This window comes from Anguilla rostrata, chromosome 6 (assembly GCF_018555375.3).
Source record: "Anguilla rostrata isolate EN2019 chromosome 6, ASM1855537v3, whole genome shotgun sequence".
Classification (NCBI taxonomy): Eukaryota; Metazoa; Chordata; class Actinopteri; order Anguilliformes; family Anguillidae; genus Anguilla; species Anguilla rostrata.
In genome coordinates, this window is record NC_057938.1 from 689,044 (window position 1) to 714,666 (window position 25,623).

General features: G+C 46.6%; 1 pseudogene; it reads left to right on the forward strand.

Moving 5' to 3' along the window:
* The first annotated feature begins 9,946 nt into the window (after positions 1-9,946).
* LOC135258111 (cAMP-dependent protein kinase catalytic subunit beta-like) lies at positions 9,947-24,353 on the forward strand (annotated as a pseudogene).
* Positions 24,354-25,623: the final 1,270 nt, after the last annotated feature.

Consider the following 25,623-nt stretch of genomic DNA (forward strand, 5'->3'; position numbering starts at 1 on the left):
ATTGCAATGCCATTGAAGGACGGGTGTGGAGTTCTTAACAAGTTATTACGGTGCTGTTGAAGTGGTGTTAGTGTTATTAAAGTGATATGGTGTTATGAAATTGTTATAATGTTGCATATTAGTCGCTGGGCTCAGGGCTGAGACGTGCAGTAATCACAGGATCTTTATTGTTTCTGTTTGAGTGCATGCACAGCTTTCTTCACCCCTGTGTGATTTACTCCTTTATGTCTCAGTCTGGCATAAATATAACAGCTTTGTGTTTCATGGGGGAAATGCTTTGTATTGAAGCCTCTCTTAGCCAGTTGATTTGCTCTTGTTTCGGCTGAACTGTCCTGTGACGGCAGCAGGAGAACATGCAGCCGTGGGAATTCAGCGCTTTACAGAGAAACAGGTGTGTGAGCATACAGTCTCACACTCCATATGGTCCATATAGTCTCATAGTTCATATATAATGTATAGTTTCATGGTCCATATATTACATATAGTCTCACAGCTCATATATTACATACAGTCTCATAGTTAATCTATTCCATGTAGTCTCATAGTTCATTTCTGTGCCACAGTAAATTAAACAAATACCTATAGCGGTGCCAATTAAAAGGTTACCTAGTAGTTGTGCAACAGATTTATAATTGTTATATGGTTTCATGGTAGATGGCTCAAAATGCTGCTATTAGGCCTAATTGTAATTAATGATGTTAATGAAGATTTATTTCTCAAACAGGAGGGGATTGTGACTGTTAATTTCTTCCTTGTGAGAATGAGACATGTGTCTGGCACCTTATTTTAAACTGAATGAATTCCCATGCCTAGCGTCTTATTTTACATGGAATCAATCCCACACGTTTGGTTAATTATTACACAGATGGAAACTGTATTTCATGATAATATTACTGAATTAATTACGATTTATTTTCTTTTCGTAAATACTAAAGGAAGTTTAAACTGCATTGAGGATGCTTAGTATTATGTGCAGTTATTGCTGAATTAATAATAACTGTGTTATAATGAACTTTTAACAGCATGGTTAGCTGTGTGTGTAAGGCAGTGGTCATCAACCCTGTTCCTGGAGATCTTCCGCCCTGTAGGTTTTCACTCCAACCCTAACAAAACACACCTGAACAGCTAGAGATCTCATTGAGCTGCTAATAACTAGAATAAGGTGTGCCAGATTAGGGTAGTTGTGAAAACCTGGAGGATGGCAGATCTCCAGAAACAGCGTAGGTTAACACTGGTGTAAGGTACAGTCTGTATAAGTAAGGAAGGAAATATGGAAATGTCTCAGCACGGTTTCTCAATTAAACTCTTACTGTGGGCTTCAAGCTCTTCTCCAGCTGACCATAAAGATGGCCTGAGCTTTGGTAGGAGAATCCTGGGTGAGTATCCTCATTAGGGGGTCGATGATCTAATTAAACAACAAATAACAAAACCCTATATATATATATATATATATATAATTATATATACAAATAACAAAACCCCATATATATATATATATATATATATATACATATATATATAAACAAATAACAAAACCATATATATATATATATGTGTGTGGGTGATGCACCTTGACATAGACTCAAGTCTCTGCAACTCTATATATATGTGTGTGTGTGTGTGTGTGTATACATACATGCCCTGAAGTGATGTCTGTTCATTTAAAATATCAATAGATTCCCCAGATAGAAATACTTCTGCTATCTATAAGTAGCCCAAAGAGACATCTACATATCTTATATAGATTAACTAGGGAAAGGGCTGAAAAAAGTCACTATATACTGTAAGAGTTATTCTTTAAGGAACAGTGACCCCTACGGGTTGGTTTCGGTACAGGTAAAGCTCTGCATTAGGTAAGTCTGCTGTCCTTATTTTGCCCTGAGAAAGCCTGATACCTGAAAGCTGGAATATTAATATGAAAGTGAATATTTTAAAATGGCTATTGGAAAGTTTGAGAACACTTCTGGATACGTTCAGTTTAACTGCCGTTTATTTATTATTAACTGCCAAAATAATGTTTATTTGTTTATCACATCCCTCCGACAGCAGGATCATGCTGCAGGAACAACTAACGTTCCTGGAGAACATAGAAAGCTGACAAACACTTCATGAGCAAACTGCCTGAAGTTTTTTTCTTTTTTTCTTTTTTTTTTTACTATGTCTGAAGGGGTCTGTGTTTCTTCTGTGTAGGTATCTGCAAAGTGCACATTATTTCCTAAATTTACAGGGGAAATTAAAAACGGAACGTGTGTTTGTGCTTGCCTCAGGAGGAATGGTTTCAAAGAGAAGTTACAAAGGCAGAATAAAACACGAGCAGCAATATTGCAATGGCTGTGAGTGATATTAGTCCTCCACAGCATGGGTCTCTCCATCCCTCCATCCCTCCTCTCCACAGCATGGGTCTTTCCATCCCTCCATCCCTCCTCTCTGCAGTGTGAGTCCCTCCATCCCTCTTCTCTACAGCATGGGTCTCTCCATCCCTCCTCTCTGCAGCGTGAGTTCCTCCATCCCTCCTCTCCACAGAGTGAGTTCCTCCATCCCTCCATCCCTCCTCTCTGCAGCGTGAGTTCCTCCATTCCTCCATCCCTCCTCTCTGCAGCATGAGTTCCTCCATCCCTCCATCCCTCCTCTCTGCAGCGTGAGTTCCTCCATCCCTCCTCTCCATACGCTTCTGTCTCATTCCTTCACATTTAGCGGGTTTTCTTTTTCATCAAAATAAAAAATCTTGTTCTTTCAGCCCTTCCGCGAGGCTTTGAAAGACTACGCTTCATGACCCCTGAATGTTTACAGAAAAATTATGGCATTCTTCCTGCGGTAAAATGGAGCCCTGCTGTTGGTCTGATCTGGCGCTTCAGTTTGCCTCCAGCACTGTGAATGAAGCTCAACAGCGCAGGAAGGACGGGGCTAACACTAAAGCTAGATTTCTCTTTACAGCTTTTATGTATCTTTCAAAAATATGAATTCATCAGAGCAGCTGAATCACACATGCGCACACATGCGCACACACACGCACACTACACGCACACACATCATGTACACTGTAATGAGATGCAATGTGTGCCCCTAGTCTTGGTTAGGATATAACTACAATGTGGTGCTTATATAACATAAAAAATACAATTGTATAAATTACTATTAAATAAATGGAAATTTGCGATTGAAGACTCCCTAACGGTGTATTAGCAGACTTCCCCACAATGGTGTAGTCAGATCTTTTCCTTTAGCAACATGATAGTCTGTGTCTTTGACATCACTGCCCTCGGGCATCCATTTTGTTGATTGTACATTTTTCAAGGACACTCCTCATTGGCTGTCATTGTTTTTCCCTCATTCAGGGATTCCACTCCTTCATCTCAGGGATTCCACTCCCTCATTTCAGGGATTCCACTCCCTCATTTCAGGATCCAGTGTATCCTCGATTCAGGGTTCACTGTTGAAATACTCAGGGATTCACTCCTGTTATGTGTAGGGGATTTAAGCACTGGCAGGTATTCAGGGATTCCCTCCTTACATGGTCAGGGACTCCACTGCTTGTCAGTGCACTCCACTACCCGGGCTCTCCAGTGATTTAACTCCACTCTAGGATTCCACCTCATTCAGGGTCCACTCCTCATTCAGGACTCCCTCTATTCAGCACTCCAGCTCATTTCAGGGATTCCAGTGTGTGTAGATGTGGAGTAAGGGGCAGTGTTTGTAAATGTGGAGTAGGGGGCAGTGTGTGTAAGTGTGGAGTAAGGGGCAGTGTTTGTAAATGTGGAGTAGGGGGCAGTGTGTGTAAGTGTGGAGTAAGGGGGCAGTGTTTGTAAATGTGGAGTAGGGGCAGTGTGTGTAAATGTGGAGTAAGGGGCAGTGTTTGTAATGTGGAGTAAGGGGCAGTGTTGTAAATGTGGAGTAAGGGGCAGTGTGTGTAAGTGTGGAGTAGGGAGCAGTGTTTGTAAATGTGCAGTAAGGGGCAGGTGTGTAAATGTGGAGTAAGGGGCAGTGTTGTGTAAATGTGCAGTAAGGGGCAGTGTGTTTAGTGTGGAGTAAGGGGCAGTGTTTGTAAATGTGGAGTAAGGGGCAGTGTGTGTAGATGTGGAGTAAGGGGTAGTGTGTGTAAATGTGGAGTAGGGGAGCAGTGTGTGTAAATGTGCAGTAAGGGGCAGTGTTTTAATAGTGGAGTAAGGGGCAGTGTGTGTAAGTGTGCAGTAAGGGGCAGTGTTTTAGGTGTGGAGTAAGGGGCAGTGTGTGTAAGTGTGCAGTAAGGGGCAGTGTTTGTAAATGTGGAGTAGGGGGCAGTGTGTGTAAGTGTGGAGTAAGGGGGCAGTGTTTGTAAATGTGGAGTAAGGGGCAGTGTTTGTAAATGTGGAGTAGGGGGCAGTGTGTGTAAGTGTGGAGTAAGGGAGCAGTGTGTGTAAATGTGCAGTAAGGGGCAGTGTTTTAGATGTGGAGTAAGGGGCAGTATGTGTAAGTGTGAAGGAGGTACAGTTTCTGACAGTCCCACAGTTTGACGTGCGAGGCATGTTTTTGGGGAGCTAACAGAGGCAGGCCAATCGAATTACAACCAGTCAAGCAAACAGGTAATCGGGTGATTTGAGCCTGCTGGTGAACACCGGATCTGTGGCATTGCTTTACTCCCAGTGACTGATCCTCTTCCCCTCTCAGGAGCCCTTTGATCAGTGTTTGCTTCATGCTGTCTGCTGTAACAAAAGTGCTTTGACTTCAAGAGGATCTTGAGGGCTTTTTTGTTCTTGTTTCATCCGTTTGCCGAGTTGATCTTCAGCCTGCCAGTGTGAAAGCAGGGCCGTATTGCAGTCTTCTCGCTGGAACATTAAAGCAGGGAAACGTTAAGGGAGCTTTGTAAGCCTGGGCCTGGGACTCTAGCCCACATGTTCCACACCTTTCAGACCGAGCAGCAGATTCCTGCCCTAACAGGCACCAGTGTGCATCCCCCTAATTAAAGACAAAAAAGCCTGTTTCATTGTGCAGGCATTTTGAGAGTCCCACTTTGATCTCAGACTGATCCACATTGATCACAGACAGATCCACACTGATCTCAGACTGATCTTAGTCTGATCTCATACTGATCCACACTGATCTCAGACTGATCTTAGTCTGATCTCATACTGATCCACACTGATCTCAGACTGATCTTAGTCAGATCTCATACTGATCCACACTGATCTCACACTGATCTTAGTCTGATCACATACTGATCCACACTGATCTCACACTGATACACACTGTTCTCACACTGATCTTAAACTGATCCACACTGATCTCAGACTGAACCACACTGATCTCACACTGATACACACTGTTCTCACACTGATCTTAAACTGATCCACACTGATCTCAGACTGATTTGCTGATCTCAGACTGATCCACACTGATCTCAGATTGATTCACACTGATCTCACGCTGATCTTAGACTGATCTCAGAGACTGATCCACTCTGATCTCAAACTGATCCACAGTGATCTTAGACTGATCTTAGACTTATCTCAGAGACTGATCCACTCTGATCTCAAACTGATCCACAGTGATCCACACTGATCTCAGACTGATCCTCAGTGATCTTAAACTGATTTCAGACTGATCTACACTGATCTCAGACTGATCTCACAGACTGATCCACACTGATCTCAGACTGATCTCAGACTGATCCACAGCGATCTTAGATTGATCTCAGACTGATCCTACCCTGAAGTCTAGCCCTCAGACAGTTTCCCCAGCAGCGTAGGTGACAGGTTCATTCATCCATGTACCTGTCAGGATACCTGAGCGGATTCTGAATCCACAGCGGCAGCGTCAGCCCGCTGCCCATCAGAAGCCCGCGGCTGAAAGGCACTGATCACCGCCATCAGAGCGGGAGTGGCAGCCTGTTCCGGAACATTCTACCGTGCTTAATAAATACACATTGTGTGAATATGCTTTTTGGGTTGTTTTTTTTTTTGTTGGTATTGAGCAGATAAAAGCCTGGCAGTGTGCCCTTTAATGGCATGCTAATGAACAGCCAGGGGGAAGAATGCGTCCCGCACTGGACGCCCTGACAGCCGCAGTCATTACAGCGCATTAGCGCATGTTTTAATGCATTAGCGCATGTTTTCATGCATTAGCAAACGTTTTAATGCACGAACGCTTTGAAATAGTGATGCTTTTTAAATCTGTGTGAGAGATTGGCAGGTCTGTACTCTGAGCCCACAGGGAACAGTGGGGGTTGAGGGGGGTTGGGGGTGTGGGGGGGTGTAACTGGATGGTGTAACAGTGCTCCTAAGGCTTCAATCATATGGAGATGGTGTGTGTGTTTCATGTGGAGCAGGCTACATGTGTGCTGTTTCATACACACTGTTTGCTCTGTGCTGCGCAAATTGAACCTCCTCCATGGTGTGTGTTGGGATCCGGGTGAGTTTATAGGAGCTGATATGTGTTGGGTTGGGGGTTATTGCTGTGAATGGATTTCAATGTGTAAAACTGAATATAATAATTTCACAAGAGAGCTATTGGAAATTGGAATATGCTTCAATATATTGCAAATATGTGGACTATAATACATAAAATAAATACATTCCACAACAGTATGACACATTGCTATGTCTGAAAGTGATGTGTGTGTGTGTGTGTGTGTGTCTCACTTTCATATATATATAGTTTGTTCATTAGTGATGATTGTATGTGGGGTTTGAGTCTGGGAGGCCTGCTCATTTGGGTTTTTTAATGAGTCACGCCCCGCCTGGTTTAAGTGATGCCAGAACCGGGTTCGTTTTTTGTTTTGAATACACAGAGGGATTCATCTGCTATGCTCCGCAGACATTATTTGGGGCATTTCCATGAACATGCAAAATGTTTTTTGGGAAAATTCATGTGGAAACATTTATGTGGTGGGGCCACGCTTCCCTCCAGTATAATAATTATCTAGGAACCATAATTGAGCTGTACATTTTTTCCAAATCAGTTCTTTCTGCTGTTTTTATTGGCAGACTGAAGTTCCCAGCTGCACCAATCAGGAGTTTTGTTGGCAGACTGAAGTTCCCTGCTGCACCAATCAGGAGTTTTGTTGGCAGACTGAAGTTCCCCGGTGCACCAACCAGGAGGCCAGTGGGTGTGACACCTCTGCAGAGCTCTGACCCCGGGTCATCCCAGGGCTGCTGGGAGATCTGCCTTCTCTGGAATGTCATAACTCTGGTCTGGGTCTTACGGTGGGCTTCTATCTCTTATTCAGTCAGGACAAATGACATATTTAGATGAAATATATTAATGAATATGCAAAGTAATTATTTTGGTTTGGCACTGAATGGATGAGCTTTAGGTCTGTCTGTGCACACACCAGCGTGGACTACCCTATCAAACAGGGATCACGATACATATCCAATACTGAACGGGAAAAATGTCGAAACCCACGCGTATTTACAAGCAGATCCAAACAGCAGGTGGAGGCTGGGTTGGTGGAGGCTGGGCTGGTGGAGGGTGGGCTGGTAGAGGCTGGGCTGGTGGAGGGTGGGCTGGTGGAGGGTGGGCTGGTGGAGGGTGGGCTGGTAGAGGCTGGGTTGGTGGAGGGTGGGCTGGTGGAGGGTGGGGTGGTGGAGGCTGGGCTGGTTGGAGGTTGGGGTGGTGGAGGGTGGGCTGGTGGAGGCTGGGCTGGTGGAGGCTGGGTTGGTGGAGGGCGAGTGCAATTCTGTGAGCTCTTCTCATCTTTCCCTCCCTAAAGAGGGGAATTGAAATATGGACACAAAAAGCTCTGTGAGTGTGTGTGTGTGTGCGTGTGTGCGTGTGTGCGTGTGTGCGTGTGTGCGTGTGTGCGTGCGTGCGTGCGTGTGCGTGCGTGCGTGTGTGCGTGCGTGCGTGCGTGCGTGTGTGTGTGGGTCCATATGTGTATGTATGTCTGTGTGCATTCGTGTGTGTGTGTGCATTTGTTTGTGTGTGTATATGCGTGTGTGTGTGTGCCTGTGTGCGCCTGTGCGTGTGTGTGTCTATGTGTGAGTGTTTGTCAGTATGTGTATGCATGTCTGTGTACATTCAAGTGTGTGTGTGTGTGAGTACTGATGTAAGACGCACAGATTCAGCTCAAGAACAGTCAGCAGGGCCAACATTAATTTCCGTCCAACTCAAAAGTCACAAAATCTTTAAAGCCCTTAAGTCCGTGTGGCATTTGCTTTAGCAGCTCAGTCCTGCCGGGCTAACAGAGCCGTTTATCATCTGGAAGAATGTGTGAGTTTTGTGATCAGTCTAAGCGCTGTGGGGCCGCAAGGCTGGGAGGAAGCGTGATAAATACTGTCTGTCCAGGAGTTAATCCCCCCACAAAGGTGCCGTTAAAGCGTACACTACTCTACTGTCAGAGTGTATTTACACTCCCCCCAGGAGCAGGGCAGACAGGGACAGCGGCAGCCGTCTGTTAAATCACCCAATTCACCGTCCGACCCTCCCAACCCCCCCACCCCCCCCACCCCCACACTCATACAGTGCAGGGGTTTACAGCACTCACACACACACACACACACACACACACGCGCATATACACACACACACACAGACACACACACACACAGCCTCAGCACAGGGGTTTTACAGCACTGATACACACACACACACACACACACCCTCAGCACAGGGGTTTTACAGCACTCACACACACACACACACACACACGCACACACCCTCAGCACAGGGGTTTTACAGCACTGATACACACACACACACACACACACCGCACAGAGAGTTTCTCCTGACTGTGACTCCTCTTCTCTCGGTGACTCCAGGTCTAGTTTCAGTCTCTGTTAGCTTCTACCCAGCCAGTAAATGCACAGTGGCCCACTAGCATTGCAGCATCAGCGCAGCTGAAGCCAAGCATCCAGGAGATGAGCTGAAGAAATGGCAAAATATTTAATGAACGTTCCTGCTGCTAGTGGAATGCTGTCGTATGGGGCTGAAAAAAATGAGAATGGCCACAATACTCCTTCTGATTCCTGACATTAGCAGGGTTAAATAAGTACTGGGTTTTAAATACTGAGCCTTTCACAAAGTGAATAAATACTGCCCTCCAATGTTACACAAAGGAAGTTCAGGATGTGTCAAAAAAAAAACATCTTAAAATAATTTGCCAATCATTTAAATGCGCAGCTGCCTGGATATATTACATACGTGTTCCATGTAAATTGTTAGACATATTGCACGGAATAATCTACAAGTAGATGTAAATTTCTAAAGAAGAAAAAGATCTTACACTAACTACACTGCTGATCTTACCCTGACTACACTGATCTGAACTCTGGGGGCTTTTGATTTATTGGTCAAACCACGTAATATTTTAATAAACAAAGCTTTCACATCAGAAGCCCGAAAGTCATGCAAAAGCTATGCTGGTCAGCATCCACCTCTGGTGGCGAATTCGGGAAACTTGTATCTGGGCGTGAATGTTCCGTGTAAAAAGTTCGCTGCCAATCACGCATGAAAGTACTTATAAATAACCATAAAGGAATCGTTTGCGGGAAGAAATACTATAATCAGCTCAATATTTTCAGACCTGCCAATCTCTCACACAGAAATTAGTCAAAAACCACGCCTGAACCCCAAAAAAGCAAGCATGGCAGGATATGCGAAGATTGAGGGCTTTGACCATTGACGTCAGGAAAAACTGGTTTCACGACCAGCTCGTGTTTTGGTGAGCCTCTCGTCTTCCCAATCAGTGAATGTCATATGTAGTGTGTATGCCAACCCTTTCCCTCCTCAGAATTTCACCGAGAGTTTAGGTTGGATTCAAAGATCTGTCGTACCTGTCAAATTTGGTTTTAGTATACATATTCGTTCAATTGTGCGGTAATAATGAAACCTAATACACATGAATACCTTTACATTTAATAAAGATGCTGAACGCTAAATGGTCCTCCATTCGGGACGTTCTAACCCACCGATAGGTGTCGCGATAGTTCCTATGCTTCTTTGCGTTTGACCTACCGTCACTTCCTGTTTGTCGTTTCCGGTTTGTGCTCAGTGGTGGATGAGAGTCAACAGTGGAGACGGAGGGGAGAAAGTGTGTTTTAGCTAGGAACCCGCTAGCTACATTACGGCGAGATCTGCGAGATCCTCCCCGTCTCTTTCTGAAAGGGGTCGAAGAAACGCGGCTAGATCTCTATCTCTATTGGTATTGCTGTATACCTGTACTGATATTTAAATTGTTTGGCCGAAAACGAGGAATATAACGGGGAACCCCTTTCAGCCAGCGCAGTCGCCATCTCCAGCACACAGACCGTGTCTTCCTTACGATGGGAAACGCTGCTACCGCCAAGAAAGGCAACGAACTAGAGAGCGGTGAGTGTCTTGGGACACGGACAGACCCGTACAGTCCAGATGTGTGTGTGCGGGCGTGTGTGTGTAAGCAAATGCAGGCCGGGGTAGGACACACGCTCATTCATTCCTGCCGGAGTAAACATTTAATAACACCCCCTCCCTTTCTTGCACACAGCTGGGGCTGGTCGGCTAGCTAGCTGACTAGCTACGGGAATCTTTTTTGTGAACCGTGCAGGTTGCTGGCTCGCGTACGTTAGCTGCAGTTCTGCAAAGTGTAATAAATCGCTAAATCAGAGCAATCACAAAGCACGTTATGGCCTGCATGCGAACAAAACCATTAAGGTTTGCGTGAGAGGAGCGGTCCTGTATTGAAGAAAATGGCATTTTAGAAATCTCGGTCAGGTTATCCCTCTCGCCTTGCGCTAGCGGGCTAACTGCATCTTAGCTAGCGCTAGCTACGTTATGTATACATCTACATAATTTGCGGAGTGACCGTTCGGCGTTATCACATTTAAATTTGCACATGTGCGCAGTTTTGGGGGTGAATATGATTAATGCGAACCCCGGTGCAGGCTGACATAGGTCACCAGTATTAGTTCTTAGTTAACACATACCATTTATTTTCTCTGAAACGTCAACGTTGGCTATCTTTCCGAAAACCAGTCGCGGCCAAGGGTATCAGATTGTTAAATATGAATTATTTTCCGTCGTGGTGATGTCCTTAAATATTCTTCTGATCTCGGTTACTATTTTGACTTAATTTATTTAGCATCCCTCCGACGGCAGAGGCCTGTTGTTTTGACACGGCATACGGCAGTACCACTAGCCAGAGACGGCGCAGCTAGCACACTCCAAGCTATCTAGCGACTAGCTGGCTAGCTAACCTCAGTAGTTATGCTGTTGATATATTGCGAATTGGAGACCGTTATGTTACGATGAAACCTGCAAAACAGGTCGTGTTGGCTTTCTGCCTGAGTTGGCGCTATTGGCTGACAAACTAATAAATGTTGTTGTATCCAAATTATTCTAATGACTACACGAGGTTTCATATAGACCTTAGGAGAGGTCTCTGTAATGTTGTCTCGCAGTGCTTGGTTTAATCGAGGAAAGATGTGTTGTTGACTAAGGATGGTATTAACGTTCGCTAACAAATATTGGTGTTTTCTGGCGCAAAGACTTGAGATTAAGATTAAGCCATTGAGTACTATTCCTGTCAAAACGAAGCTGAAGAAACACCTGTGGTAAAGTAAAGGTCAGGCCTGTGGTACAGTGGTACAGTAGTACAGGGCCTCTCTGTGGTACTGTAGTGTAGGGTCTCTCTGTGGTACAGTAGTACAGGGTCTCTCTGTGGTACAGTAGTACAGGGTCTCTCCGTGGTACAGTGGTACAAGGTCTCTCTGTGGTACAGTAGTACAAGGCCTCTCTGTGGTACTGTAGTATAGGGCCTCTCTGTGGTACAGTAGTACAGGGCCTCTCTGTGGTACAGAAGTACAGGGCCTCTCTGTGGTACAGAAGTACAGGGCCTCTGTAAGCTGTGTGCTGGAGTCCAGTCTCCTTGTTAAAGTTGCGACTGTGCAGAGTTGGAGCAGACGGGCTGTCCAAATCTCCCGCAGTGTTTACGCGGCCTGTGTCTGCTTTGTGCCCTAATATGGTTCTGGGCCCAGTGCTCCCTAATCGTTCATAAAGACAGTGAAAACGTCCCCTCCAGGTGACGTTTGTGTTTGTTTAAGCTCGCTGTTCCCCTGCGGGTTGCTTTGTGGGTTTGTGGTCGGCCACATTCACTAGGGATAGACACACATTTAGGCTTCCCTTCGCTCACATTAAGTGGCACTTTGTCCTGCGCCAATAACTCATGTATGGAAAGGTGTGTGTGTGCGTGCATGTGTGTGTGTGTGTGCCTGTGTGTATGTGTGTGTGAGTGTGCGCTTGTGTGTGTGTGCATGTGTTTGTGTGTGTGCGTGCGTGCGTGTGTGCGTGTGTGAGTGTGTGCTTGTGTGTGTGTGCGTGTGTGTGCGCGCGTGTGTGTGTATGTCTGCTTGTGTGTGTGTGCGCGCATGTGTGTATATGTGTGTGTGTGCGCGCATGTGTGCGTGCGCGTGTGTGTGTGTGTGTGCGCGCATGTGTGTGTATGTGTAGCCTGTCCTCTTTCATGCCGTATTGAGCTTTCTTTCCTTTTGTCTCAGTGTATTTTTGGAGGGACTGGGCAGATGTCGTTGGTAATGCACAGTTTTCTTATGATAAAGTGCTGGTGGTGGGACACTGTGTCTGACTGCTTGTGCTCTTTAGAGTCTGAACTGTGTTAGCGTATGTCTGTGTACATACATCTGTGTGTGTGGTGTGTGTGTTTGTGTGTGTATGCATGTATGTATACATGCGTGTGGTGTGTGTGAGTCTGTGTTAGCGCTCACAGACTGTACTCTGTGTGTATGAGCAGTGGGGTCTAAGCTTGGCTGTTTAAGCCGTTCTAAGCTGATACACTGCCCTGGATAGATTTGTGCAGGAATATTAGCGTTCGCTCACCTGAGTCTTCACATCTGCCCCAAACCCCACACACCAGAGCCATCCTCATCCTCACTCTGTAGCCCCACACACAACCTGCAGCCCCACACACGCTGTAGCCCCACACACACACACACACACACACACATTGCGGCCCCACACACACACACACTGCAGCCCCAAACACACACACTGCAGCCTCACACACGCACACACACTGCTACCCCACACACACACACTGCAGCCCCACGCACACACACACACTGCATCTCCAGTTCCTGGTTCTGAGCCGCTGTCCAATCAGGAGCCCAGAACCCTGCTTCAGCCTGGGTTTGTCTGGGTATGGCTGCGCAGCTGGGTTTGTCTGGGTATGGCTGCGCAGCTGGGTTTGGCTGGGTTTGTCTGGGTATGGCTGCTCAGCTGGGTTTGGCTGGGTTTGTCTGGGTATGGCTGCACAGCTGGGTTTGTCTGGGTATGGCTGCGCAGCTGGGTTTGGCTGGGTTTGTCTGGGTATGGCTGCTCAGCTGGGTTTGGCTGGGTTTGTCTGGGTATGGCTGCTCAGCTGGGTTTGTCTGGGTATGGCTGCTCAGCTGGGTTTGTCTGGGTATGGCTGCGCAGCTGGGTTTGGCTGGGTTTGTCTGGGTATGGCTGCGCAGCTGGGTTTGTCTGGGTATGGCTGCGCAGCTGGGTTTGTCTGGGTATGGCTGCTCAGCTGGGTTTGTCTGGGTATGGCTGCTCAGCTGGGTTTGTCTGGGTATGGCTGCGCAGCTGGGTTTGTCTGGGTATGGCTGCGCAGCTGGGTTTGTCTGGGTATGGCTGCGCAGCTGGGTTTGTCTGGGTATGGCTGCGCAGCTGTAGAGCTTGAGCACACGGTTAATTAGCAGCACGTCGTTTCTGAGCTTTGAATTAGTCTCTGATTTTGAGGTGAAAACATAAAGCCGCTTCCCAGGGCCTGTTTTTGATCATAATTATTAATTTGTGTGTAATCGAACAGGCTGCACTTGTTAAAACATACTGCGTAGGTTGCTTAGCAACGTGTGTGGTGTAGCTGTAGGTGAAGTTGTTTTGCTTCCCATATCAAATGATTCAAATGATTCAAATGATCCGGTTTCAGATTGGCAGTGAGAGCTGTCCTATCGATGTCTCAGTGGCATTTTACAGAATGTGTGTGTGTGTGTGTGTGTGTGTGTGCATGCGTATGGTAAGTTCTGGGACTGTGTGTGTGTGTGCTGAAAGTTCTGGAACTGAGTGTGTGTGTGTGCATGTATGCGTATTTTGAGTGTGTTAACTTCTAAAGCTGGATTGAGCTTGCTGGTCATTTCTGTTTAAATAAGCCTAATAAATAAATGTCTCATTTTATTATTGCTGACTGCAGAGGAGACTCCACTGTGGATAGTTCCTCTCCTCTTAGTCTCTCTGCCCCGGAGGAAAGGGGACAGGTGGGCTGAGTGTCCCGGGTTAATGGGATCCACCTGCAGCTTTCTCACCGACGCTCTGGGTCAAAGGTCAGGGGTCATGGGCACAGCTAAGATTAGAGAATGAAGGATGAAGATCCTAAAGGCAGGAGTTTGTTCGTTGCACTGTGAACAGATTTGAATGTGTTACACCGTGAGCAGATTTGAATGTTTTACACTGTGAGCAGATTTGAATGTTTTACACTGAGCAGATTTGAATGTTTTACACTGAGCAGATTTGAATGTTTTACACTGAGCAGATTTGAATGTTTTACACTGAGCATATTTGAATGTTTTACACTGAACATATTTGAATGTTTTACACTGAACATATTTGAATGTTTTACACTGTGAGCAGATTTGAATGTGTTATGGCGTTAACCCTTTGTGGGCGGGTGACCTGTTGCACGCTGCTGGTTTTACACGTTTACAGTTTCACCGTCTGCTCATGGGAGAGAGATGTGTGTGTCCCCGTGAAAAACATGGACCTCACAATGCTGGTACAGAATCACACGTCTTAAAGAAATGGCTGCATTTATTAAAATGGTGTTGAAAAGTCATGGAAATTGTGTGAGTTGAGTGGGAATCCTGTAGAAAAAGGTGGGTTATGTGTAGCCTACAAGGCCCTTTACTGAAAGAGAGACTGTCGTACTAAAGCAGTTCTTTTGTGATGGAAACACTTTTACGGTTCAAGCAGGAAGTGATGTTGCTTCAGTCCCGCTGAAATGTCCCTGCACTGTTCTCCCCGTGTGTCCTGTGCCCCCCCCACCCCCCATTATATTTTTCATTGCATCTGATCCACTGTCTGTATTTTGGATGTGCTCTTTGTAAAAAAGCTGTCTTTTTCTCTTTCTCTCTCTGTGTCTCTCTCTCTCTCATCCCATCCGTGTGGACCCTTGGGTGATGTGTAGAGACCTTTGGTATGCTCGCTCTGCCTGTCCTCCAGCGTCTTTGACCCGTCTAGCTATCTGTCCGCCTCCTGGTTCAGTTCTCAGATGTTTTTTTAAACAATCAGTGCTTCAGTGCACAGTGCTTCAGTGCACAGTGCTCGAGTGTACAGTGCACAGTACTCCAGTGCACAGTGCTCGAGTGTACTGAATGTTTGAATGCATTGCACATTTGCTGTGCTGGTTAAATGTGAGAGCGAAATAAAGATCTTTGCGCACTGTGTAAAGATCTGTGGTGCAGGACAGCTGCACTATCCTGTGTGTTCTGTAGTGCAGTATGAGCCTGAAGTGTTTTAACTTCCTTTGTTCTTTTTCTGACTGGGCTTTCTGACCCTTCTGAAAGTGATGCACAACGGCTGCATGTGCAGTCACAGCCTGCCAGCTTAATCCTGATTTGGCCCATTGGTTCAGTCTCTTATTCCTGATTGGCCCATTGGTTCAGTCCGTTATTTCTGATTGGCACATTGGTTCAGTCACTTGTTCCTGATTGGCCCATTGGTTCCATCCCTTAATCTCGATTGGCTCTTCTATCCAAACCCCTTATTCCTGTCGGGTCTGTGTGATCTGCAGTGCTCTTGGCATCACGGTGTGTAGTGCCTGCATTGTTATGTTCTGTTGTGTACTTTGTAAGACTTGGTTTGGTTTGATTTAGTGTGTTTGCTTTGGTTTTATTGTGTCTAATGTGGACTCAGACAGGCCTGTGTTGTGACTGTCCTCCCCTTGCCTTGCAGTGAAGGAGTTTTTAGCCAAAGCCAAAGAGGACTTCTTAAGAAAATGGGAATGTCCGCCACAGGTGAGTTTAATATTATTTCCATCCCTATACCTGTGTACAGGTGCTGCTTTCTTTGGGTAATTTTCAGTTTCAGATGCAGAACTGACCGTCTGCACCATAACTGCACTCCATAACTGCTCCAGTGCAGAACTGACCATGTCTGTGCCCCCATAACTGCTCCAGTGTAGAACTGACCATGTCTGTGCCCCCATAACTGCTCCAGTGCAGACCTGACCATGTCTGTGCCTCCCTCTGTCAGTGATCCAGTGCAGAACTGACCATGTCTGTGCCTCCCTCTGTCAGTGATCCAGTGCAGAACTGACCATATCTGTGCCTCCCTCTGTCAGTGGTCCAGTGCAGAACTGACCATGTCTGTGCCTCCCTCTGTCTGTGATCCAGTGCAGAACTGACCATGTCTGTGCCTCCCTCTGTCAGTGCTCCAGTGCAGGACTGACCATGTCTGTGCCTCCCTCTGTCAGTGCTCCAGTGCAGAACTGACCATGTCTGTGCCTCCCTCTGTCAGTGATCCAGTGCAGAACTGACCATGTCTGTGCCTCCCTCTGTCAGTGATCCTGTGCAGAACTGACAATGTCTGTGCCTCCCTCTGTCAGTGCTCCAGTGCAGAACTGACCATGTCTGTGCCTCCCTCTGTCAGTGCTCCACAGGTCTAGATGACTTTGAGCGGCTGAAGACTTTAGGCACAGGGTCGTTTGGCCGAGTCATGCTGGTCAGACACAAGGGAACAGAGCAGTACTACGCCATGAAGATCCTGGACAAGCAGAAGGTGTGTGTGTGTGTGTGTGTGTGTGCATGTGCGTGTGTGTCTGTGTAAGCGCGTGTGTGTGCATGCATGTGAGTGTGTGAATGTCTGTGTCTCTGTGTGTATGTGTGTGTGTGTGTGCGCGCGTGAGTGTGTGTGCGCGTGAGTACATGTGTGCGTGTGTGTGTGTCTGTGTGTGCGCACGGGCGGTGTGTGTGTATGGTAAGTGCGTGTGAGTGTGTGTGTGTGCGTGCATGCATGCATGTGCGTGTGTGTGTGTGTATGGTTAGTGCGTGCGTGCATGCGTGCGTGCATGTGTGTGTGTATCTGTGTGTTTGTGTGTGTGGGTGAATGCGTGTGTGTATCTGTGTGTTTGTGCGTGCGTGTGTGTGTTTGTGTGCTGACTCCACTCTCTCTGTGTTAAGGTGGTGAAGCTGAAACAGATAGAACACACACTAAACGAAAAAAGAATACTGCAAGCTGTTTCCTTCCCCTTCCTCGTCAGATTGGAGTACGCCTTTAAGGTAAATACCTCTTTACCTCTACCTGTGTCTGCCCGTATCTCTGCCTGTAAGGTGAATCTCTCTTGGTCTTATTCTAAACCTTTTTTTGTGTTCGTTTCCAGGACAACTCTAATTTATACATGGTGATGGAGTATGTTCCAGGGGGGGAAATGTTCTCACACCTCCGACGGATTGGAAGGTTCAGGTGAGTTGGGGTCTGGGGGTTAAATGAAGCGTTTAAGGTCTGGGGGTTAAATGGGGGGTTTAAGGTCTGGGGGTTAAATGGAGGGTTTAAGGTCTGGGGGTTAAATGGAGGGTTTAAGGTCTGGGGGTTAAATGGAGGTTTTTTGGGGTGTATTCAGTGATGAAATCCACAGTGTCGTATATTACCTGCATCACAGTGTGTGCAGTAGCTATTAATGAACTCCTGAAGTAAAGGGACATTTTATCATCCTTTATCATCAGCAGCATAGTCATTTATGTGGAAAGATATAAATACCCTCTAATGCAGCTGTACAGAAAGATATATAGATCATATTTTGTTTAAAATCCAAAGATGAATTGATTAATACCATACTCTACATTCTGTGACTTCCTGTTTTTTGTGTGCACAGGGATAGCACAGGAAACACTATCTCAGCACAGGATTAGCACAGAAAACACTGTCTCAGCACAGGGTTAGCACAGGTAATACTGTCTGTGCACAGGATTAGCACTGAAAACACTGTCTCCGCACAGGGATAGCACAGGTAATACTGTCTGTACACAGGATTAGCACTTGAAACACTGTCTCAGCACAGGATTAGCACAGGCAATGCTGTCTGTGCACAGGGTTAGCACAGGAAATACTGTCTCAGCACAGGGGTAACACAGGTAAGGCTGTCTTTCTGTGGAGAGTATTAGCATAACTAACATTTTATATGCCAGCAGCCGTACCACCACACACTCTGCTCCTGCCGACTGGCTGAAGCTAAGCAGGTGTGGGCTTGGTTAGTAGTTGGATGGGAGACCACCAGGGAATACTGAGGTAGTGCTGGAAGTGGTGTTGGTGGGCCAGCAGGGGGCAATCTTCCCTCTGGTTAAATAAACCCCAATGCCCCAGTGCAGTGACGGGGACACTGTGCTGTCGGAGATGCCGTCTTTCGGATGAGACGTTAAACCGAGGTCCTGACTCACTGTGATCATTAAAGATCCCATGACACTATTCGCAAAGAGTAGGGGGTTCCCTGGTGTCCTGGCTAAAATCCCAGATCTGGCTCTCGCAAAAACTTGCCACCCCTGATTTAATTGGCTAAAAAAATGTTCTCTCCCTCCAGTGGAGCTGCTCAGTGGCCAACAGTAGAGGATGGTGGTTGTACTGGGCAGCTCCCAGGTGTGAATGTGTATGAGTGTGAAGCAGGGCGTTTCTGCAAAAGAGCATCCGTGCTCAGTGAACCTACCCTGGGTAAATAAAGGTTAAATAAAAATAAAAAATAACAACATTTTATTGCTTTCTTTGCCCAGGTTTGCATTGCTAACGTTTCTCTCTGGACAGGGTCAGCATAGCTAACGTTTCTGTCTGGACAGGGTTAGCATTGCTAACGTTTCTGTCTGAACAGAGTTAGCATTGCTAACGTTTCTGTCTGAACAGGGTTAGCATTGCTAATGTTGGTTCTGTCTGAACTAGCATAGCTTAGTTTGTTCCTGTCTGAACTAGCGTAGCTTAGTTTGTTCCTGTCTGAACTAGCATAGCTTAGTTTGTTCCTGTGTGAACTAGCATAGCTAACATTGGTTCTGTCTGAACTAGCAGAGCTAACATTGGTTCTGTCTGAACTAGCAGAGCTAACATTGGTTCTGTCTGAACTAGCATAGCTAACATTGGTTCTGTCTCTCTGACTTACAAGCGAACTCATGTCGTTTTCGAACAGCAGCAACATGTTCCTGACTGCAGAGTACATTGGTTCTCTCGACTGTTCTACAGGAACCTGATGCTCGATTTTAACGATCACAGGCTACATTCAGGTGTGCATTCTCTCACCGATCTACAGAGCTAACCAGGTGAGAACCTTTTAATCATCACACACACACAGCACGGCTACATCCAGGTGTGCAGCCTCTCTTACTCTCTCTCTCCCACACACACACAGACACACACACACACTCTCTCCCTCACAAACACACAAACACACACACACACTCTCTCACACACAGACACAGACACACACACACTTTCACACACACACACACACACACATACACTCCCTTCACACACAGACACACACACGCACACACACTCTCTCCTCACACACACACAAACTCACACACACTATATCTCTCTCTTTGTTCATTTATCTGTGTTTTGCTGATTTCTTCCTTGATTCAGGTGACAGATTTCGGCTTTGCCAAGCGGGTAAAAGGCCGGACCTGGACGCTGTGCGGAACCCCAGAATACCTGGCCCCGGAGATCATCCTGAGCAAGGCCAGTGGCAGGGGCGGGGCCGCTGTGTATGGGGTGGAGCTTGTGTGTTTGGTGGGGGCGGGCCTCTGTGTATGGGGTGGGGCTTGTGTGTTTGGTGGGGGCGGGGCTTGTATGTATGGGGTGGAGCTTGCCTATTGTGGGGATGGAGCATGCGTGTTTGGTGTGGGTGGGGCTTGTATGTATGGGGTGGAGCTTGTGTGTTTGGTAGGGGCGGGGCTTGTATGTATGGGGTGGAGCTTGCCTATTGTGGGGATGGAGCATGCGTGTTTGGTGTGGGTGGGGCTTGTATGTATGGGTGGAGCTTGTGTGTTTGGTGTGGGTGGGGCTTGTATGTATGGGTGGAGCTTGTGTGTTTGGTAGGGGCGGGGCTTGTATGTATGGGTGGAGCTTGTGTGTTTGGTGGGGGCGGGGCTTGTATGTATGGGGTGGAGCTTGCCTGTTGTGGGGGTGGAGCATGTTCATGTCAGCTGTATATTTGTGTATTTTAATGTGGTTGTTTGTTTTGTTTTTCCAGGGCTACAACAAAGCGGTGGATTGGTGGGCCCTGGGGGTGCTAATATACGAAATGGCAGCGGGGTACCCCCCATTCTTCGCTGACCAGCCCATCCAGATCTATGAGAAAATAGTGTCTGGGAAGGTATGGAATGAGAATGAAGGTATTCACTGGTTAATGTGTGTGACAGATTACACAGGGCTCCTTTACAGCAGGAGGGTGGGACTGCTGAAGCCTGCGCTGCAGTAATGCCTTAGTGCCTGGGTTAGGGTTAGGCCCAAAAAGTGTGTTGTTTTGGTGCGTTGAGAAAAGGGCGTTGTTTTGGTGAGTTGATAAAAGCGCGTTTTGGTGTGTTGATAAAAGCGCAGTGTTTTGGTGTGTTGATAAAAGCGCAGTGTTTTGGTGTGTTGATAAAAGCGCAGTGTTTTGGTGCGTTGATTAAAGCGCGTTGTTTTGATACGCTCCCCTCCGCAGGTGCGCTTCCCGTCCCACTTCAGCTCGGACCTGAAGGACTTGCTGCGGAACCTTCTGCAGGTGGACCTGACCAAGCGCTACGGCAACCTGAAAAACGCCGTCAACGACATCAAAAACCACAAGTGGTTCGCCACCACCGACTGGATCGCCATCTACGAGAGGAAGGCAAGAGCGCGCACGCCTGTCCCTGTCTCTCTGTTTCTCTGTTAAAAAGGGCTGCAATAAAAGTGTTTATATTATTATTAATATTATTATTTGTATTACTGAAGTTCATAGATTTCTCTCCCGGTAGTTACTGTTAGGCTGATGGAGAACATTAAAGTGGGTTTAGTTTAGTTGTTTAGTTTGTAAGCTGACAGCTGCACGTGGGCTTTCTGGGTGAAACGTTCTGAAGGGGGAGAAATGACCAGTTTTCTACCATGTGTGCCATGTTTCACCTTAGTTGTGATGGAAATAAAACGTGTTCTTTTGATGTGTGTGCATGCGTGTGTGTGTGTGTGTGTGTGCGCGTATGTGTGCGTGTGTGCGCGTATGTGTGTGCGTGCGCGTGTGTGTGCGTGCGTGCACGTATGTGTGTGTGTGCGTGCGTGCGCGTATGTGTGTGTGTGTGTGTGTGTGTATGTGCGTGCATGCACGTATGTGTGTGTGTGTGTGTGCGTGCGTGCACGTATGTATGTGCGTGTGTGTGTGTGCGTGCGCGTCTGTCTGTCCGTTGTCAGGTGGAGGCCCCGTTCATCCCTAAATGCAGAGGCCCGGGGGACACCAGCAACTTTGACGACTACGAGGAGGAGGACATCCGGGTGTCCGTGACAGAAAAGTGCGCCAAGGAGTTCTCTGAGTTTTAGCGTGTGAGGAGAGTCAGGTGACTGCAGGCCAGGGACGGGGCACATCCAGCAGAGCGTGGGGAAGCCCAGAGCCTCATATTCTAGCAGCGACCCCTGACCCTTGACCCCTGACCCCTCATTCCCCTGGGCCCTGGGTACGGGTCGAGAGACGGGCAGCCTCTGGCTCTGCTGCAGCACTCACTCACTCAGCTACATTACTCCCCATTACATTACTCTCCCATTACCTTACTCCCCTATTACATTACTCCCCATTACCTTACTCCCCTATTACATTACTCCCCATTACATTACTCCCTTGTTACATTACTCACACATTACTCCCCCATTACATTACTCCCCCTACTCCAGCCCCACTCCCCTCCTGTTCCAGCTCCATCCCTGCTCCACCACATTACAAACTTCTAACTCCACCCCTCCTGCTGTCTCCACATTTTATTGTATTTTACTCCCCACCCCCTTCCTACTGTCCATATGAACAGCCCCTTGCCCCTCTGCCCCCCCATGTGAGTGAGTGCCACATAGCGGGGGTGTCCCAGAGCCGCAAAATCTGGACAAGAGAGAGAAGGAGAGAGAGAGAGGTGTCAGCTTCTAGTTACTCAGAGCTCAGAGGTTTTTTTGTCTGTTACAACATAAATTCTTTTCACCTTCTCTTGGCCCAGATCGAAATATTGGCAACTTTTTTCTTTTTTTTTTTTTTTTTTTTTTTTTTTGCATCTCTCAAAAGTAGAAGTTTGTTGCTTGTGCATATCTTTCTCTGTCAAAGAGCCTGCCCAGCCCCCCAAGCAAGATGACCCCTGGGGGGGGTTTTTAAGCCCCACTCCCTCCACATTTCTCCTCCCTGTATACCTGTAGGACTGAGTGTTGCTGCTCAACCCCACCTGTGGTGGGTGTGCATAATCTGCATCCCTACATCAGCTTTTCTTCTCTTCTCCCCTCAGTCAGAACCTTTTCAGTCACGTATGAACACTCTGTGAGAACGCAGTCATGTGAAGAACATTACTGGGGCACCACCAAAAAAAGAAACGTCTGGATTCTGCAAAAAAAAAAAAAAGTGTTCTTCGCTTCACCTCTGTTCGTGCGGAATCGAAGCAGTGTAGAGAACCTGGTTGCTTTGCGGTTTGTTGTCAGTAGAACAGGTCCTAACTGGGGCAAGAAGGCTAGCTTTGGGAAAAGGTGATGAACCTGAAGCCTCATCTCCTTCTCCATTAGGAGTTCAGTACTGAAGCAGAGTTCCTTTAGGAGTTCAGGGCAGAAGCTGAGTTCCTTTAGGGGTTCAGTGCTGAAGCTGAGTTCCTTTAGGGGTTCAGTGCTGAAACAGAGTTCCTTTAGGGGTTCTGGGGCTGAAGCTGAGTTCCTTTAGGGGTTCAGTGCTGAAGCAGAGTTCCTTTAGGAGTTCAGGGCGGAAGCTGAGTTCCTTTAGGGGTTCTGGGGCTGAAGCTGAGTTCCTTTAGGGGTTCAGTGCTGAAGCTGAGTTCTTTTAGGGGGGTCAGTGCTGAAGCTGAGTTCCTTTAGGGGTTCAGTGCTGAAGCTGAGTTCTTTTAGGGGTTCAGTGCTGAAGCTGAGTTCTTTTAGGGGGGTCAGTGCTGAAGCTGAGTTCCTTTAGGGGTTCAGTGCTGAAGCTGAGTTCTTTTAGGGGGTTCAGTGCTGAAGCTGAGTTCCTTTAGGGGTTCAGTGCTGAAGCTGAGTTCCTTTAGGGGTTCAGTGCTGAAGCTGAGTTCTTTTAGGGGTTCAGTGCTGAAGCTGAGTTCCTATAGGGGTTCAGAGGCTGAAGCTGAGTTCTGAGAAAAAGCCGCCACATTTCAATATTCAGCCAACATTTATTACTCCTTTCTCTCCTGCTTTATTTGATATTTTTATGCCCGAATGTAGCTGCAGTCTGCAGGTGTGTGTGCACGCGTGTGTGTGTGCGCTCACGTGCACGTGCGCGTGCATCCACACGTGTGTCTGCGTGTTGTGTGAATGTATGTATGTGCATGTCAGCGAGTGTGTGTCCGTCTGTGTATGTGTGTGAACGTGACATCGGGGATGTGTCATTCACACACCCTCTGTAACCAAATCTCCAAAAATCTGACTGTCTGTTACTGTTATTCACTTTTCAACTTATTTCGTAAGATCGTCATTTTTGTTTTTATTATTTATACACATATTAGAGAGATGCTGTCTATAAAGTATTTTTAAATGGTAAAATGCATAGCTGTTGCTTCCTCTGAAAGATTTGAAACCCAGGGACATTAACATTTTGGTTAAAAGATTGACAGCACTGGTGTCAGAACATCGCCAAGGCACGAACTGCTCTTGGGTCAGTTTACATCTATGGTACTGACCATTCTGGGATCTGTTTATATCCATGGAACTGATTGCTCTGCGGTCAATTTATATCTGTGGTACCGGCTGCTCTGGGATCAGTTTATATCTGTGGTACTGACCATTATGGGGTCAGGTTATATCCATGGTACTGTCTGCTTGGCAAACCGTTTATATCCATGGTACTGGCTGCTCTGCAAACAGTGTATATCCATGGTACGGACTGCTCTGGGATCAGTGTATATCCATGGTACTGACTGCTCTGGGATCAGTTTATATCCATGGTACTGGTGATCCCTGACAAGGCTGTCTATGGATGTGATTGATTTTATAGTCCTCCTCTCCTGTAGCCTCTGACATCCCAACCGTGGGCTGGGTCATCAGTTCTTCATGTCTTTAGTTTGTTGGATATTTTGCACAAAGTCATTAGAAGGCTGACACTGACGAGACGCTGTGCTCCTCCGTATTTACCTGTGTGTGCAAGGGAAGTATAAAATACTTTGCTGTAGCAGATTTTATGTAATAAAAATTATATATATACGTCACATTAATAAATGAAGAGAAAACCCTTTGTATGAAAATGTTGGTCTTTTGTTTTTCATTTAGATTGGGGGGGGGGGGGCTGGAATTGCGTACAACACATGTTCTTCTGCATCTAAGTTCTGATGATTGTACCATATTTGACATATTTAACACTGATTTTTACAATTCAGAATTTCAAGTGGTCTCTGTTCCCTGTCTTGCTGTCATGTGCACAAAAATGTTAATTTCGCCTAGATTATCCGTGCGCACATTTGATCCATATTTTAGCAGATTTCATTAGGATGCCGTTATATTAGCAGTGCATGTGGCAGTGTGGTTTGGCCCCATGAAGATCTGCAGAGCAGGTAAATATGGAAAGAGCAGTGTAACGTTACACGATGCTCAACGTGCAGCTTGTGCTCTGAAGTGCACTCGGACCCTGACAGGGAGACCCACCCCGCTTCAGAACCGCCAGAAACCTGCACTCTCCGTCCTCAGCGCTGTGGAGCTGCAGGACTGAGAACCCCATTTATCAACTCAGGGGTCCTTTTACACGTGATCTTTCTGTTTATATGGATGAAATAATATTCATTAAATATTCATTAAGATTAATTCGAAAATGTTGATCCTGTGAAATGATGGGCAAATGCCTGTGCTAAGCTGTTGCTCCTCATGTTCCAGAACGCCTGCTTAGTGGCTCTCTAGGGGCTCTCTAGTGGGGGCGCTCATGGGCTGCTCTAGTGGCTGCCTAGTGGCTGCAGGGTGCTCATGGCTCTCTAGTGGGGCTGCTTATGGGCTGCTCTAGTGGGGCTGCTCTAGTGGGGCTGCTCTAGCGGGGCAGAAATCTGATGGAGTGACTGGTTCGAAGGGTGGCATCCTATGACTGTCACGTTGAAAGTCACTGAGCTCTTCAGTACGACCCATCCTACTGCCAATGTTTGTCTGTGGAGATTGCATGGCTGTGTGCCTGATATTATGCACCTCTTAGCAGGGGGTGTGGCTGAAATAGCCACATATCTTTGGCCATGCACTGTATGGTTTAAGTACAATTTATGATGAAAAATGTTTTACAGTAGAAAGGGGCTAAATATATGAGAACATAGGCTTCTGCCCAAAACAATTATTTGTTATTTTTGATTCACGTGTATGTTAATTTAACAAGCACAGTATTTTAAGACATTTATTGACAAATAAATTTTCATTGGAAAACAGTAACCTACATAAGATTATGGTCTTATGTCCAAAATGTGAAAAAAAAAAAAGCAAAACCATTTTTTTATCCGATGGAAAGGAAATCAAGTTAATTTAACAACCTCAGTGATATATAAT